Source organism: Oryctolagus cuniculus, chromosome 1 (genome assembly GCF_051225735.1).
Source record: "Oryctolagus cuniculus isolate XC-2025 breed Fujian yellow rabbit chromosome 1, ASM5122573v1, whole genome shotgun sequence".
NCBI classification, from domain to species: domain Eukaryota; kingdom Metazoa; phylum Chordata; class Mammalia; order Lagomorpha; family Leporidae; genus Oryctolagus; species Oryctolagus cuniculus.
Genome location: NC_142867.1, coordinates 172,241,531 through 172,258,349, shown reverse-complemented (window position 1 = coordinate 172,258,349; position 16,819 = coordinate 172,241,531). Strand labels below are relative to the sequence as shown.

General features: G+C 36.9%; 1 protein-coding gene across 2 annotated transcripts in view; it reads left to right on the top strand.

Moving 5' to 3' along the window:
• The window catches only part of PTPRD (protein tyrosine phosphatase receptor type D), a 1,783,257-nt gene that overhangs the window by 708,886 nt on the left and 1,057,552 nt on the right, over positions 1 to 16,819 (top strand). The window lies entirely within an intron of this gene.

Sequence of the window (16,819 nt, the reverse complement as noted above, 5' to 3'; positions counted from 1 at the left end):
AGGAGATGAGGTACTCATTAATGCCTGGGCTTCGCGGAGAGAATGAGTTCATACTGGAGCAGCAATAACTCCAGATTTTCTGACAAAGGGCTGGGTCAAGCTAAGACTACAGGTAAAGGTTAGATAGAAGAGTGTCAAGGGGCAGAGGCCGCTGGGGCCAGGAAGAGAGCCAGAAATACCACTACATCCTTAAGTGGCATAATCTACAACTATACTATATATTTTTGATGTGTATTTAGTTGCTATCATTTTAAAGATCTATTTACTGATTTGAATGAGAGAGAAGTAGAGATAGAGAGCTCTTGAATCTGCTGGTTCACTCCCCAAATGACTACAATGGCCAAGTCTGGGCCAGGCCAAAGCTTCTTCCAGGTCCCCACATGAGTAGCAGGGGCCCAAACACTTGAGTAATCCGCCACTGTTTTTCCTAGGCCATTAGCAGTGAGCTAGAATGGAAGTAGAACAGCCAGGACACAAGCCGGCCCCCTATGGGATGATGGCATTGCAGATGGCTTCTTTACCCTCTATAGCACAATGCTGGCATCTAGTTACTACAATTTTATCATCCCTTTGTTAATTTGAAAATCAATAGCAATATACTATATATATATGTATATATATACATATACACATACATATATCTTTAAAGACATTAAATCTGTGAACCATATATTAATAAGGAAATAATTTATTTATATACCGGGTTCTGTACCAAACAGAATGGAATTATACATTGCTAGAATAATTGCATGTATTTAACCAAAAAATTGTTCCCCATATCAATGTTTTTGTCACTAGTGATTTACTCCTCTTATTACTAAGTAAAAAGTTATATTTATTTTTTTCTTTTAAGATTTATTGATTTATTTGGAAAGCAGAGTTACCGAAAGGGAGAGACAGGGAGAAAAGGCTTGCATCTGCTCCGTCACTCCCCAGATGGCCACAACAGCCAGAGCTGAGCCAATCTGAAGCCAGGAGCCAGGAGCTTCTTCTGGGTCTCCCATGTAGGCGCAGGGGCCCAGGGACTTGGGGCATCTTCTACTGCTCCCAGGCCATAACAGCGAGCTGGGTCGGAAGTGGAGCAGCTGAGACTCAAACCTGCGCCCATATGGGATCCCAGCACTGCAGGAGGCGGCTTTACTCACTATGGCACAGTGCCGCCCCCAAGAATTGCATTTCTTACCTAGGAACCTACTAGATAAAAAAAAATCATTTGTAAAAAATGTTAATATATTTTTTAAGTAAGTGTCTATTTTTGAAAGTCTGCAGTAGACTTGTGTTTATTAGGTTGGTATTAATTTCTATTAGTAAGAAAATATAATCATTTTCTCATGATATATCTAACAGCTTTCCAGCTGAGGCCAGCTCTATTTAATTCATAGCTCTTTGGTCCTAACAGTTATTGAATTCTTTACTATGTATTCACTCACAGTGTGAGTAGACACCCACCAAGACTCTAGCAGTAATTAATATATTACATGGGGATATATCCCATTAGCTGAACAACTTTGGATAATGTATTTTTCAGGTTAACTACTGCGTGCTGCATTCTGTGACATTCCTACATTTAAAACATTTCTTTGTGAATATTTTTTCTATAATACATAATTAAAAGGTTAAAAAAGATTTACAGTCACAAAATAACATAACCTCCTTCTAAAGCAATCTTCAGTGTTCTCAGAAAAGAAATTAGTTTCAAGTTTAATCTGTTATTTTCACTTGTTCCTGGAGTACCATTTATTTCTCCCTCTTACTGAGACTTTGTATTGCTAATAACTTCTCCAGGTTACTCCCATCTTGAAATAAACCTACATACAGCCTACGCAATTAAAGTACTTTTGTTGCTGAATAATAATGGACTTCCAAAATAGCTAAACCACTCTCTAAATGTTCATATTCATAATTACATATATTGGTAAAAACTGACCTAAAGTAAATGGAATTATTATATCTACTGCATTACTGTTGTGTACTCAAAGCTTTCATGATGTTTCATTGCCAAGGCCTTAAAGTGGTTAACATTTTTTCATTTGGCAATAATCAATTTGGGTGATAAGCAATGATCTTATAATGTTTAGGAACCAACCATACAGTTAGTTAAGTAAAAGATATTCATTAGGTGTGTCAAATGCTTCCTACCAATCCAGTTGCTAAAAATAAAGTAGAACTGTTTAATAGATACATTTAATTGATGCAATTAACATATACTAAGCAACAATCATATGCCAGGACTGTACCCCATACTTATGAAAGGGTGTGCAGATGGACAGAACAGTGCGTTCCTCAATTTAACTCCAGCTTATATAATGGCAATGTATTCATTGAAAAGGAAAAGGGAGGGAGGGGCAAATAGGAAGAGTAAGAGGAGAAGCAGAAGGTAAAAAGTTAAGAATTGAATTATTAGATAATACAGAAGAAATGCTGAGAAATTCATTGCTTATAGAATTTGAACAAGTTTCTCTTAAATTATATTTTTATTGGCACCCTAGTCACATGCTTGCGGTAAAAACTATTTAACCAGTCAAATGAACTGACCTGACAATCTTGATATTCTGGAAGCCATAGTTTGAAAATCAGAATGCAATTATTTTAATAATTTACTTTTAGTATATTTTTAGAGTATTTGAACTCTATCCTGAAATTAAAATATAATGTGGAAAAATTAAAGAATGCCTGAAAATTCATTCAAGCGGCTGTTCTTTCACAAAGAGCTGAAGCATGAAACTGTAAAACTCCATTTCTCTCCTTTGGTATTATGTGCAGTGAGCATTCTGAAGCCAGGAGAGAGTCTATTTCCAGTATATATATATACTGACTACTTTTTTTCTCTTGATTAAGGAGAAAGGTAAAAATGAAAAATATTGGTGCTTTTAAGTGTAGAAATTGTTCAACTGGAAAGTACTGAACAAAGACTCTTTTCTGTATATAAATTTTCAGTGTGCCCCTGCACACTCAGCCACTAATATTTCATGTAGCTGTTTAAAATGCCACTTCTATTAATAAGAGATATTCTTTTCAGTTTATTTTTAGAAAATTAAAGTGTATTTTCCATATTCTAGCTCAACCCCTATACCGTAACTTGGATGCCGATACTACATACCATCAGATTCTAGTCTCTCTGGTCTCCCTGCCTCCCTCCAGCAGCTTAAAATGTGCTTGCCCTGCTTTTTGGAAGGAAATCAACCGCTTAGTCAAGTTAACCGAGTTGAGGGAGTGCTGCAGTCAGCCCTACAAGATTCCTATCACTGAACACATGAGGTCCGTTATTTCTCCAGTAGACAACTTCTTGATCTTCAAGCCTTCTTTCAAGGGGTTTCTTTTCCAGCAACTCTGGTACAGAACAGAAAGTAACTCCCACCTCCATGGAGCCCCTAGACTGACTGAAGCCCACATTGCCATCATCAAAATTCCTTCAAGGACACAGCATTACTGACAATTGAATCAGGGCCACAAGGACCACAGAGAAATCAGCAAGGAGCACACACCTCTCAGCCCCCCAGGATAGTCTTTAAGAACCTTCCCCACTAGGAGCCCAGGAATTAAGCCACAGCTGCAGGGCTCCCAGCCCTGAGCTTTGTTATAAACACTTCCTTTCTTCCTCGACTCTGGTGTCAATCACTGGCTTTCTGTGCATCGATCAAACAGACCCAGTTTGTGGGATTCTGTGGCAAGTCCTCCTAGCAGTTTTAGGGATTGTTCTATATCAAATAGAAGAGGTGATCATTTGTCATTAGCTTTTCAGCATAATATCCTTAAAGTGACAGGAAATTTGTTGTTTTTCTCATTTAACCTCTTTGGTGATAACAAAAATTTTAACAGTGAAGAGGCTTTAGGGGCTGATGCTGAGGTGTAGCAGGTAAAGCTGCCACCTGCAATGCTGACATCCCATATGGGTGCTGGTTCGAGTCCTGGCTACTCCTGTTCCAATCTAGCTCTCTGCTGTGGCCTGGGAAAGCGGTGGAAGATAGCCCAACTCCTAGGGCCTCTGCACCCACGTGGGAAGATCGGGAGGAAGCTCCTGGCTCCTGGATTCGTTTTGGCACAGATCCGGCCCTTGCGGCTAATTGGGGAGTGAACCAGTGGATGGAAGACCACTCTCTCTCTTTCTGCGTCTCCTCTCTGTGTATAACTCTGATTTTCAAATAAATAAATACATCTTTAAAAAATAGTGAAGAGTTTTTAGAATTAAAAATGTGAAACATATGCTGAAAATCTTGGAAATTTAATTTGAAATCAATGATTTTGCTAGGTACTTGAGATAATTGTGATTTTTTTCCATAATGATCTATCAATTTCTGTCAAAAAGAAGAGCTTCTGAAATTTAAAAAAAAAAAAACCTAAAACAGAGTTGGCATTGTAAGCCCCCACCTGCAACACTGGCATCCCATATGGGCACTGATTTCTCTCAGGCCATCCTGCTTCCAATCCAGCTCTTTGGTAATTCACCTGGGAAAGCAGCAGCAGATGAACCAAGTACTTGGACACTTGTACCCACGTGGGAGAACAGATAAAACGCATGATTTCTGGCTTCAGCCTAGATCATCTCTGGCCATTGTGGCCATGTTGGGAGAGAACCAGGGGATCTCCCTCTCCCCACCTCTCTCTCCTTTCTCCTCTCTCCTACTCTCCCCTCCTCTGTCCCCCTTTCTCCTCCTCTCTCTCCCTCTCTCTCTCCTCCTCTCCCTTTTCCTGTGCCTTCCCCTTTCTCTCTCCCCCCTTCTCTCTGTAACTCTGCCTTTCAAATGAATAAATAAATCATTTTTAAAAACCACAAAAACCTTTTTATGTAAAACTAGAAAAACCACAAAAAACCTTTTTTATGTTAAACTAGAAAAAACTAAAGCCTGTTTTTCTAAATTCTAAAATAGTTTCATCTAGTGTCTGGGCATTAATATGCAAATTAACTCATTGTTTAAGATGTACTTTTCAAACACCTACTTTAAAGATTTATCTTACTATAATCTGAATTAGAACATAGTGCCAGAGGACAAGGTATTCTGGAGAATAGAATTCTTAAAGTGGAATAGACTATTAAGCCTATTTGCTATTGAACTTTGTCTTCTAAATATGAAATATCAAGAAACAGAAGAGTAATGCATTGTACTACCTCTGAGGATAGCTCTAAAGGCTTTGATCAAGACAAAACAAACAGGAAATTAGCAGGTTTCTTTAATGACTCTGTTATTGTATGGGGTATTTTTCTGATGTACTTTTTCATTTGAATGGAGCAATTTATGCATGAAAAAAATAGTTTCTGAACAAATACATAGGATGTTATTTTGATGAAAGCTATCTGCTCTTAATGCATCTTTTTAAAATTTGCTTTTTGTTGTTGTTTTTGGCCAGGAAAGAATAAAAAACCAACATTTTTGGATTTTCTTTTGGTTGGATTTTATTACATCATGGCAATCTCTATTTAATGCTTAATAGAGGCCAAAACACAAAGGATGAGGCAATTTCTATCTTTAATGGGATGCTGATAATATAGTTGGCAAGAAGTGTCCTATATGGACTAGTTTGAATGAAAAGGGACATTGTCCAGCACGTTGCTTGTCCTTGAGCAAAGTCAATTGCCTGATCAGGGAGTTTCCCCAAGAGAGTGGCATTTTCTTGGCAAGGTCATGATGGAATAGGTCTTGACCTAAAAATTTGCAGGCTCAGGTACTTGGTTTGTCAGATTACTCATCACTTGTAGGTACATTCATATTAAATAAATTTATAGAGATGAGAGTATAACATCAACACTCTGCTTTATTAAAATGAAAAATGTTACTCTTAAGGAAAAAAATCTCTTGAGAACAAGGGAAGGCCATGTAACTGGGTGTTTTTTGGGGTGTGCATGAAAATAGTAACAGGAATTAGACGATCTTAATGGCTCCTATTATGTTGCTCTGGAAAACGTCTTTCTGAAGAGAGACCTGTAGCAGAACACCCCTTGCTGCAGGAGCAGGAGTCACAACCCCTGCCTCTGGCATCTTCCCTTCCTCTGCTGTCATTGCTGGCCAAGTTCTGATGGGTGTGTTGTGTTTTTAGTTTTATTGGTTGGTGGATGATGTTAGATTTTGTTACTTAATGGTGTGTCATTTATTTCTGTTCTGCTCCTTTATTCATTTTGTGGTCCCGTTCCCACAAAGTATTTCTTCCCTGTCTTGGAGTTTGAGGAAAAAGAGTTTAGGGTAAAGTGCTTTCCAGTGACCCTGAGCTGGCAACATTCTAGTCTAGTTTTTCACACTGTCCTTTTTAAAAGAAAGAACTATACTAAAAGGACTCATAGATAATTATTTCCCCCAAAGTATAGCTTTATATACTATAATGAATATATTATCATGTATTCTAAATGTTGAATAAACAAAATGTTAACTTCTGCCTTGCAATCTGAGCTACCAGTGAACAATATTTCATATATAAACTATTATAAGTATAAAACTTTAACTCAAGTAACTTAATTATCAGTAATGATGTAATTATTAAGGTGTACATTTTAGGAGCATTTTAGAAGTGAGCTTGCTGTTGAGTTTTCCAAGTTGCTGATATATTCTGGAGTAAATCATTTCAAATAAATAGCTACAAATAATCTTTCCCATTCTGCTGCGTGTCTCTCTGCTCTATTGATTATTTCCTTTGATGGTCAGAAGATTTTGAGTTTGTCTAGTTTTGCTTTTATTGCCTGTGCTTTGGGAGTCTTATCCAAGGAGTCATCACTTACACCAATGTCTTGAAGTGTTTCCCCTACATTTTCTTCTAACAACTTCATTCAAATTCTAAGTTTAGGTCTTTGATCCACCTTGGGTTGATTTTTGTATATGGTGAGTGGTAGAGATCTAGTTTCATTCTTCTAAGTATATACATCCAGTTTTACCAGCACCATTTGCTGAAAAGATTTTCCTTTCTCCAGTGTATGATCTGGCAACTTTTTTTTCAAATATCGGATGATTGTATGTATGTGGGTTAGGTCTCAGTTTTCTGCTTTGTTCCATTGATCTGTGTATCAGTTTTTACACCAATACCGTACCATTTTAATTACTAAAGCTTTCTAGTATGCTTTGAAGTCAGGTATTATGATGCCTCCAGCTTGATTTTTTTTTTTCCCTCAAGATTGTTTTGGCTATTCTGAGTCTTTTGTGATTCTATATGAATATACAGGTTTTTTTAATTATATAAAGAATGTCATTGGTATTTTGGTAGGGATGGCATTGAATCTATAGATTGTTTTAGATCCTACAGACATTTTAATACTGTTGATTCTTCTAATCTGGGAGCAGGGAATATCATTCCCTTTTGTGTCCTTGATGACTTTTTCACCACTGTTTTATAATTTACATTTTAGTATTGAATTCTGTAACATTAAAGCTTTTACCATAACATAAATCAAAAATATATTATCTCAAAACTAATATAAAAGTCACTTCTAAATTTAATAAACAGAATAAAAATTATATATTTCATAAGTACTTTTTCACAGAAATTAATACATTTCTGTCTAGATCAAGACTATCTGTGATTTCTGTGAATCTGTGAGTATGGTTATCCTCAATCATTTACAACTATTAACTTCCTACCAGCATGTTATTCAGTTTGCTCACTTGAACTTCCACTTTGACTATGACCTTGTCTAAATATGATCAGAGTCGGTGAACTCAAAAGGCTTCCATAGCCTTGGCAACTAATGACAAGAGCCTAGGGTGATTACTGATTCCATAAACAAGAGTGTCAATTTGTTAAGTCAACAACAGGAGTCACTGTGCACTTACTCCTCATGTAGGATCTCTGTCCTTAATGTGCTGTACATTTAATGCTATAACTAGTACTATAACTAGTACTGAGACAGTATTTTTCACTTTGTGTTTCTATGTGGGTGCAAACTGTTGATATCTTTACTTAATATATGCTAAACTGATCTTTTGTATATAAAGAGAATTAAAAATGAATCTTGATGTGAATGGAAGGGGAGAGGGAGTGGGAAAGGGGAGGGTTGTGGGTGGGAGGGATGTTATGGTGGGGAAGCCATTGTAATCCATAAGCTGTACTCTGGAAATTTATATTCATTAAATAAAAGTTAAAAAAAATAACAGAAACAATTAGCCTCATTCTTTGGGGCCATCAATAAGGCATAGAAATTGGTGCTGAAGAAATGAACTATACGACCATTCTGTCCACAATCAATATCTGGTTGATACTAAGGACAATGTGTGAAAACTCACATGAAAATTATATGATTTACAGTTTCTATTTAGGTATCCAAAAGTCGATAGAACTCCCCTATGTTCTAAATCACATGGGCAAATGATTCTGCCCTTGAAAAAATATGTGTGTTTTATCTATATGACCAACACAACAAGATTATTTCGGAGAAAAATCAGTCACACATTTGTAATGTAGGAAGAATATATATGGAAATATTTTTATAATAATAGATCAAAATCCTGACTTAGTTCCTCGTATTATGAGGTTACATGGATTATACCTTTACCTTTCTTCCATGATAATGAAAATCACAAAATATATAAGTGTTATATCTTTAATCTTGTGAGCTATACAAGTACATCCCCCTACTAAACATTTGGAAAATAAGCTTATTGTAACATTCATGCCTTTTCTGGAATTCTCTTAGACCTTCAATTTTTTTCAAACTGAATGCCAAACTGGTCTCCTAGATCTAAATTGGTAACGTGAGTATTCTTTTTAGCATCTTATTTTTGAATTTGTGTACTTTTTTCCTCCTCAAGTTCCAAATTATTTGATTTCTGATGCTTTTATATGAAAGAGATTTTACTCAGCTTTATAGGCTCACCTGGTACTGTCATTGAGTACTAAGTTTTCACACTCTCTTGTCAATATGGTTTTGGAAACAGATTTTATTGGATGCAGAGTAGCGTCTTTTGTAACAAAATCAAAAGTACAAATTGTCTGGAAACAGACATGTACACCCTCAGAGAAAAGACCAGGCGAGGACATACAAAGGAAGCTGTGGGGAGAGGTCTCAGAAGAAACTCAGCCTGCTGCCACCTTATTCTTGAACTTTTAGCTTTCAGACTGTGAGAAAATAATTTTCTGTTGCTCAAGGCTGATTCCACCCTCCCACCCTCACAATTTCCTGCCCCCAATGAAACTATAAATTACCTTCAAGTTTACTAATCTGCTTTCAGATGCCTGAGCCCTCATTTGTGAGAGAGTTTTGCAGTCCCTTGTCTCCAAGGTCCAATTCACCTTTATGTTTCTCAGTTAAAAATGAATGTGGAAACTATAATAAAAAAGAAAGAAGCAATGCACATGGTACTGCTATGTATAATATTTGGTCAAAATAATTTATTTCTTTAACTGTTCTCTTTTTGTAATGATTATTTAATTTAAAATAAATGTCATTTAAGAGCCTGTTCTGGGGAAGAATGATTCAAGAAGACTTAGGAAAATATCTTAATACAAAATGAAAAGATCGGTTAGCTTATACCTATTGTAAATCATTTGTCTATTTGAAAACATATAGTGAGGAATAATCTATCACTGTAAAAAGTAAAAATCCACTGATGGATTCCAAAATTACCTTCCATCCTGCTCTTTGTTCTAAATCTAGTTTTCTGGTATTAATATTCAGAGTTTGTCCCTCGCCAAAGAGTCTAATTATGGAAGAATGATCAGATTGGTGATGAGTAATTCAACTGGGAATGAAATTCTACAGGTAATGCAATGTGTGAACAGCGATTGGGAATGACAATGACTTTTGAAGGCTTCTTCAAACTGCTTATTTAAGTCTAAAATAGAAAAAGTAACACAATATCAGGCAGAAACCAAATTTTCAGTTGATGCAATTTTGTCATTTGTGGAATATTAATATTAGTCTGAGCTGCAGTTGATTACATGATGAGCATATATGAAAAGCATATTGATTGGTGGAGTCTTTACTTTTGAAAGTGATGCTTTTTGCTCATTATATAAATTGAAACAGAAAATTACATTTACAATTATTCTGCCATCACAAGGTTTGCCAAAAATTATTGCTACTTCTTTTGACTCCTATGCCCATATTGGCAATCATCTGATATTGAGTTCTTTCTCATTATCATTTGCTCATCCTAAAAATACCTTGGAAGATCTATATTTTCTCTGAAATTCTGAACAAAGCAACATGATGGTTTGAGAGTAATAGTAATAATACTAATAGACACTAATACAAGAGGTCCTCAAAAACTTCATGGAAATGTATGTTATCTTTTAATTGCATTTTCCACAAACTTTAGGAATTTCTCTTATATGAGCTGATTGTTTTCTGTGTGCCAGGGGTGTATCCAGTAATTTGCAGAGATCTTTAATCTGTGTATGAGAAAGGTACAAAGATTAGATCCATTTTATAGATAAACAAAGTCACAGAGAGATAAACAACCATATCCTAACCCCTCAAAAAGAAAATAGTAGATTCATGTATTTCTTTTTTAAAAAAATATTTATTTATTGGAAAGACAGAATTACAGAGAGAGGTAGAGACGGAGAGAGAAAGAGAGGCCTTCCATCCATTAATTCACTCTCCAAATGGCTGCAACAGGCAAAGCTGAGCCATTCTGAAGCCAGGAACTTCTTCTGAGTCTTCCCCATATGTGCAGGGGCCCAAGGCCTTGGGCCATCCTCCACTGCTTTCCCAGGCACATTAGCAGGGAGATGGATTAGAAGTGGGGCAGCCAGGACTAAAACCAGTGCCCATTTGCGAAGCTGGCGCTTTAACATGCTGTGCCACAGTGCCGGCCCCTTATAAGTTTTCTTAATTGTAGTTTCCTGAAATACAGCATATAAAATCATGCATGTTTTCTTTTTAAGCAGCTATAATTGAATCTTGGAGTGAAATTTAAGTTAAACTTTTAGAATGTAATGCTTTCTACATTTTTATTTTTCACTGAAGCCTAAATTAAATTATACATTATAGGCACCTACACTAAGGACTATGCTTTTGGCATTAATGATGTTAACGATCTTCTACAGTCCAGGCACTATTATCTATGTACAGTTTCTCCACCTCACTAAGCTTCTAATCTGTTGGCATGGTCAATTTGGAGGATAGAAGGGACTATAACATAACACTTCTTCCGCTTCACCATTAGATACTCAAGTATGTAAAATTATGTACCATTTGTCTTAATAGATACAGATAGAAAATTTATTAGAATAGCCTCATGATCTTGTTTATAATAATTAATTATATTCACATTAACAAATTAGTTTTTTCTTCAGTTTATTTGAAATGTTCACATATATGATATATTACAAAATAGTAGTAAATTTTAAGTTGGAATTTTCCGTCAACTCTCAAGAAACAAGGTGACATGTTCAAGATTATAAGGCATGTTAGTCATACCTGGTATCATTTTCCTGATCCTCTTCACATTTTCAAGCCATTGCTTTTTTATTCTGCAATAAATCATACACCTTATCATGGGACCACTTAAGACTGTATTTGACTATAGCTGGGCTTCCTAGGTGCCAGTGTTGGATCAAAGTTCCACATGTCACTTTCCCCCAACGTGGATCTGTGTAACTCCTTTGTTTCTGCCAGGTCACTCTTTTTATTACCTCCCCCTGAAAACAAGCCATGCTCCTCCTGCCTTTACCCCATTCTCTCCTCTCATACCCCTGTTCACTTGCTTGCTGTGTGGACTTTACGTACGTAGGCCCCCTAAAATGCCTTGCTTCTATATGTCTTATTTTATATCCATTTTTGAAGCCTTTATTCTGTCTTACCTACAAAGCCTTTTCTTATTATTTCATCTCCCACTGATCTTTCACTTCTGAATGTTCTGTATCATTCCTCTTTGAACTGTGCTAATCTTGCCTTCTCAAGTACATTCCAAATGATGTGCAGCAGAAATGTGCTATTCACATTCTTTGTGTCCCTCCCCATTTAATAAATGCGTGAAGCACACTGTAGTGCTTTGGTTGATTGGCTTATACTTTTTGGGATACAAAAATATCTTAAAATCATAATAGGTCACTGTCTTCCTTAACACTAAAACAAGAAAATAAAACAACTGAAGAATTCCTTTTATGATTGATTTAAGAGTTCCTTCTGGAAAGAGGTACTCACCCAATGAAGGTATCAGGAATTGAAGTTCCACTGGTAATTTATTTTCCTTATTGCACTTTATGTTTAGTTTGACAACTCTCTCATTTTAACTAGAAAAAAGAAGGAAAAGCCTTCGTCTGTACAAATGTATTTCCACATTTCCCTTTTAGTATAAGCACAGCTGTGATCCAATTACTTCAAAGTTCAAGAGCTGCTTATTTCTATCCTTAGTATCACAAGAAAATGAGGAATGTGATCCTGGGGAGACTCCCAGGCTCAGTACAGAGAAATTTTTTTCCTACATCTTATTTTTTTTCATATCCAACACAAATGGGTCACAATTTCTTTCCTCCATTGTCACATTTATTTTCTAGATTTGGAAAAGAATGATAATAGATATGTTTTGTATCTTAATTGAATATATCATGTGGGTTTATTATTTTTTTTGCTTGATAACTAGATTAAAAGAAATACACACTGGGGCTGGTGCTGTGGCACAGCAGGTTAAAGCTCTGGCCTGAAGCACCAGCATCCCATATGGGCACAGGTTCTAGTCCCGGCTGCTCCACTTCCTATCCAGCTCTCAGCTGTGGCCTGGGAGAGCAGTGGAAAATGGCCCAAGTGCTTGGGCCCCTGTGTCCATGTGGGAGACCTGGAGGAAGCTCCTGGCTCCTGGCTTCGGATAGGCGCAGCTCCAGCCATTGTGGCCATCTGGGGAGTGAACCAGTGGATGGAAGACCTCTCTCTCTGTCTCTGCCTCTCTATGTAACTCTGTCTTTCAAATAAATAAAATGAATCTTTTTTAAAAAAAAAAGAAAGAAATATGTGGTATGGTATATACATCAATCTGTTTGAGAAGTCAATATTTCCTCAAGCCATCTGCATTATGAGTATATTTGTATGGGGGCCGGCGCTGTGACACAGCGAGTTAACACCCTGGCCTGAAGCACCTGCATCCCATATGGGCGCTGGTTCTAGTCCAATCCAACTCTCTGCTGTGGCCTGGGAAAGCAGTGGAGGATGGCCCAAGTCCTTGGGCCCCTGCATCTGCATGGGAGATCCAGAAGAAGCTCCTGGCTCCTGGCTTCAGATTGGCGCAGCTCCAGCCGTACGGCCATCTGGGGAGTGAACCAGCAGATTTAAGACCTCTCTCTCTCTCTCTGCCTCTCCTCTCTCTGTGTAACTCTAACTTTTGAATAAATAAATAAATCTTTTTTTAAAAAAAATGAGTATATATATATATGGATACAAAAAATGACTACTTTACCTACTTTTTCTGAAATTAAATATTCTCTTACTCTCTATCTACCTGCCAAGTGGCTTTTACCATGTCAGAGAAAGTAAAGTTAATAAATGACTTATACAAGCATGTATTTGAGATACCCAAATTCTTACCATTTGAAGTTTTAAGCATTAAAATAACCTCTGCATAATGGCTCTGTGTCATCCTTAGTGAACCTTCTCACGTCTAAATGCACACACCAGCTGTCCATGCAAACTCCAGAGAGGGAACAAATATGTAATTAGCATAGTCTTTATCACCTCTTTTCTTAAAATATTTATTTGCTTATTTGAAAGGCAGAGTTACATAGAGAAGGAGAGGCAGAGAGAGAGAGAGATCTTCCATCTGTTGGTTCTCACCCCAATTGCCTGCAACAGCCAGAACTGTGCCAATCCGAAGCCAGGCGTCAGGAGCTTCCTCTGGGTCTTCCCATGTAGGTACAGGGGCCCAAGGACTTGGGCCATCTTCCACTGCTTTCCCAGGCCATAGCAGAGAGCTGGATCGGAAGTGGACAGCCAGAACTTGAATCGGCGCCTATATGGAATGCCAGCACTGCAAGTGGCGGCTTTACCAACTACACCACAGCGCTGGCCCCTGTGTCGCCTCTTAAAATAGGGGAAATTGAGGGGTGGTGAGGATGTGTTCTCAACTAACAATGAATGGTCATATTAATTTTCCCTGAAGTCCTCTTCTGGTTTCCCCAGGAGTTGTTTGCTATGATGTTGGGCTTATCAAAATGAATTAATTACTGTGCCCGACTATGTTGGATGATTTCCCAAGCCCAAGCACAGCCCTATTGTTCATGCCCTTCTTCTGCTGTGTCACTGCACCTGTTTATTGGAGATGATCTGATTCAGTGACAGTAACTGTGAAAGCGGTCTGAGGCTAGGAACAGATGAGAGGTGTATGTATTCTATTAATGTTACCAGCACGCCATGATTACTTGGTAGAGCATAAGAATCTAAGCAAGACAACGTTATCTGGTTTCTGATTTGTAACATAAACTCCTTTTATTGGTCACATCAGTTTATAACTGCTTGCTATCCTGACTGATGTTGAACTACACGGTCTGCCAACACTCCCTTTTAAGAGAAATCTTTCTGTGACAGCCTATGTGCTCTACCCCAGTCTTAGCTGATAGAAATTCATGGTTTGATTTATTAATTTATTAATTTAATTCAATCTAATTTTAAGTATGCATAGTCCTGACTGTGATCCAAAACCTGTGGATTGTCAATAATAGTACTATATTACTAATTCAGAAATTTTGAATTTAAAAAATTGAAATTCCAGTCAGTTGGCAGCAGGACTAGAAAAGGACCTCAGAACATATTAAAGAGGCTGAGAGGTAAGACTGTGTCTAAACCAGGAGCAAACTAAAGCCATAAAGAAGGAGAATCTATAGGCTGGTATTGGAGAGAGGAAAATAAATGTGAAGGAATATCATGCAGTCTATGGGAGAAAATAATGAAATAGTTTGCCCCCAGGGTTGTTTCAAACATGACTGTATTCCAGTCCAAATCATAGTGTTCATATGTTCTTAGGCTGTTATATGAGATATTTTGTCTAGGTTGTTTATCCTTTGCAACCAAATGGCCCAACTTATTCCATTCACTAATATTTATTTACTACCTTGTATAAGCAAATCTTTCTATTAATTACTACAGAGATATTCATTTTTTAGAAGTTCCTCTCCCCCTCCAAAAATGCTCCTGAGAATTTCTATAAATCAATATTACTGGAAATTCCCCATGTCTTTTTCTTTGTGGAAAAAGTGAATTAGTATTTTTCAATATTCATATTATGGATAATTTTACTTTTTCCCCTAAGCAAAACTTTAATGACTTTTTTCTCCCTACAAATCAATACCATATATGAGTTTTGCTCTATTTAATGGTATTGATTATCCAAGGGCAAAATTAATTCTTTGTCAAAATTTAATAAAAATGAATCAATACATATTATTAATAGCCTCATCATACATTTATGCAATTAAAGATTAAAGAGGTACTGAACAGATTTTAATAAAATATTTACCATTTGACTATTGGTTTTGCACATTAAATACAAGTTTCACTTTAATATGGCCATACATTAAAATTACTTGATGTGAAATCATAATTCCCATTACATGTATAGAATATAAATTATGAATGATTATTATACTGAACTTAATTGAAGAAACATTTTTTAACTGTCTGGGGCAGGTGGGGAAATATATTTTATATAATATTTATATATATAAATTATATATACTATATTTAAATTATATATACTATATATAAAATACAGCTGCTATAATGAACTTCCTTTAAGCAAAGCAGTTTGAGAATAGATGTTAGACAATGAACAAGTGGCTTGGGAGGAAATAAGACCACTCTTCTACATAGTCATGAGCATGTACTCAGATGTCTGAAGATCAAGGAAGAGAGGAAGAAAAAGAAGTAAAGAGGGGGCTTGCGCTGTGGCGCAATAGGTTACTCCTTCGCCTGCATCCCATATGGGCGCCGGTTCTAGTCCTGGCTGCTCTTCTTCCAATCCAGCTCTCTGCTGTGGTCTGGGAAGGCAGTGGAGGAGGGCCCAAGGTATTGGTCCCTGCACCCATATGGGAGACCAGAGGAAGCTCCTGGCTCCTGATCAGCGCAGCTCCAGCTGTTGTGGCCATTTGGGGAGTGAACCAGCGGACGGAAGCCCTTTCTCTCTTTCTCTACCTCTCACTGTCTGTAACTCTAACTCTCAAATAAATAAATAAAATCTTTTTTAAAAAAAAAGTAAAGAAAGGGACTGAACAATATGGCAGGGTTTGCAGCTTGAGACACCAGATGGCTTATAATTTCAAATAGCATGATGGCTGAAGGATTTTAGTGACATGATACTTGATATTCACTTGTGGTTGTATGCGCTTCTGTGATGTATGTTGATTCCATCTGAAATTTTCAGATAAGTCTGCTTAGCACACAAATGCTCTTAATGAGAATTGGTGGGGAAATCAAGGCAAGGGCACGTTCCTGTCAGGGAACTGGGTTATCTAGAACATGAATGATTGGGTTCCAACATTGTTTTTAAATCTTTTGAATGTCATTAAAAAGACATATGTGTTAAGGAAGCTTTACTCTTAAGTATGAAGTAGTGTTTGAAGATGAAGCTAACAACTACCAAGGACCAAGCCTGTAAATCATAACGTGATAGTGGATGTCTATCCAGGTGTTATGGAAATTGTGTAATCAGTACCCTTCTGCCATACTCCACTTCCTCATTATTCTTTCTCTAACAGGAGAAAGACTTAAAAAAAAAAAAACAGACTGACTGTGGGGTTTTGGCAAAGGGGGTTGCCTTTCATTATCCTTACTTCTTGACCTGTGTATATCCAGCCAGAAATTAGCAACAATTGTAATTGTAATAAACATATTTAGCTAAAATTCAATTTCATCACCCATAATGTTCTTTAAGAACATAATCTATCATCTGCTGTTAGAAGGAAGGACATGTAA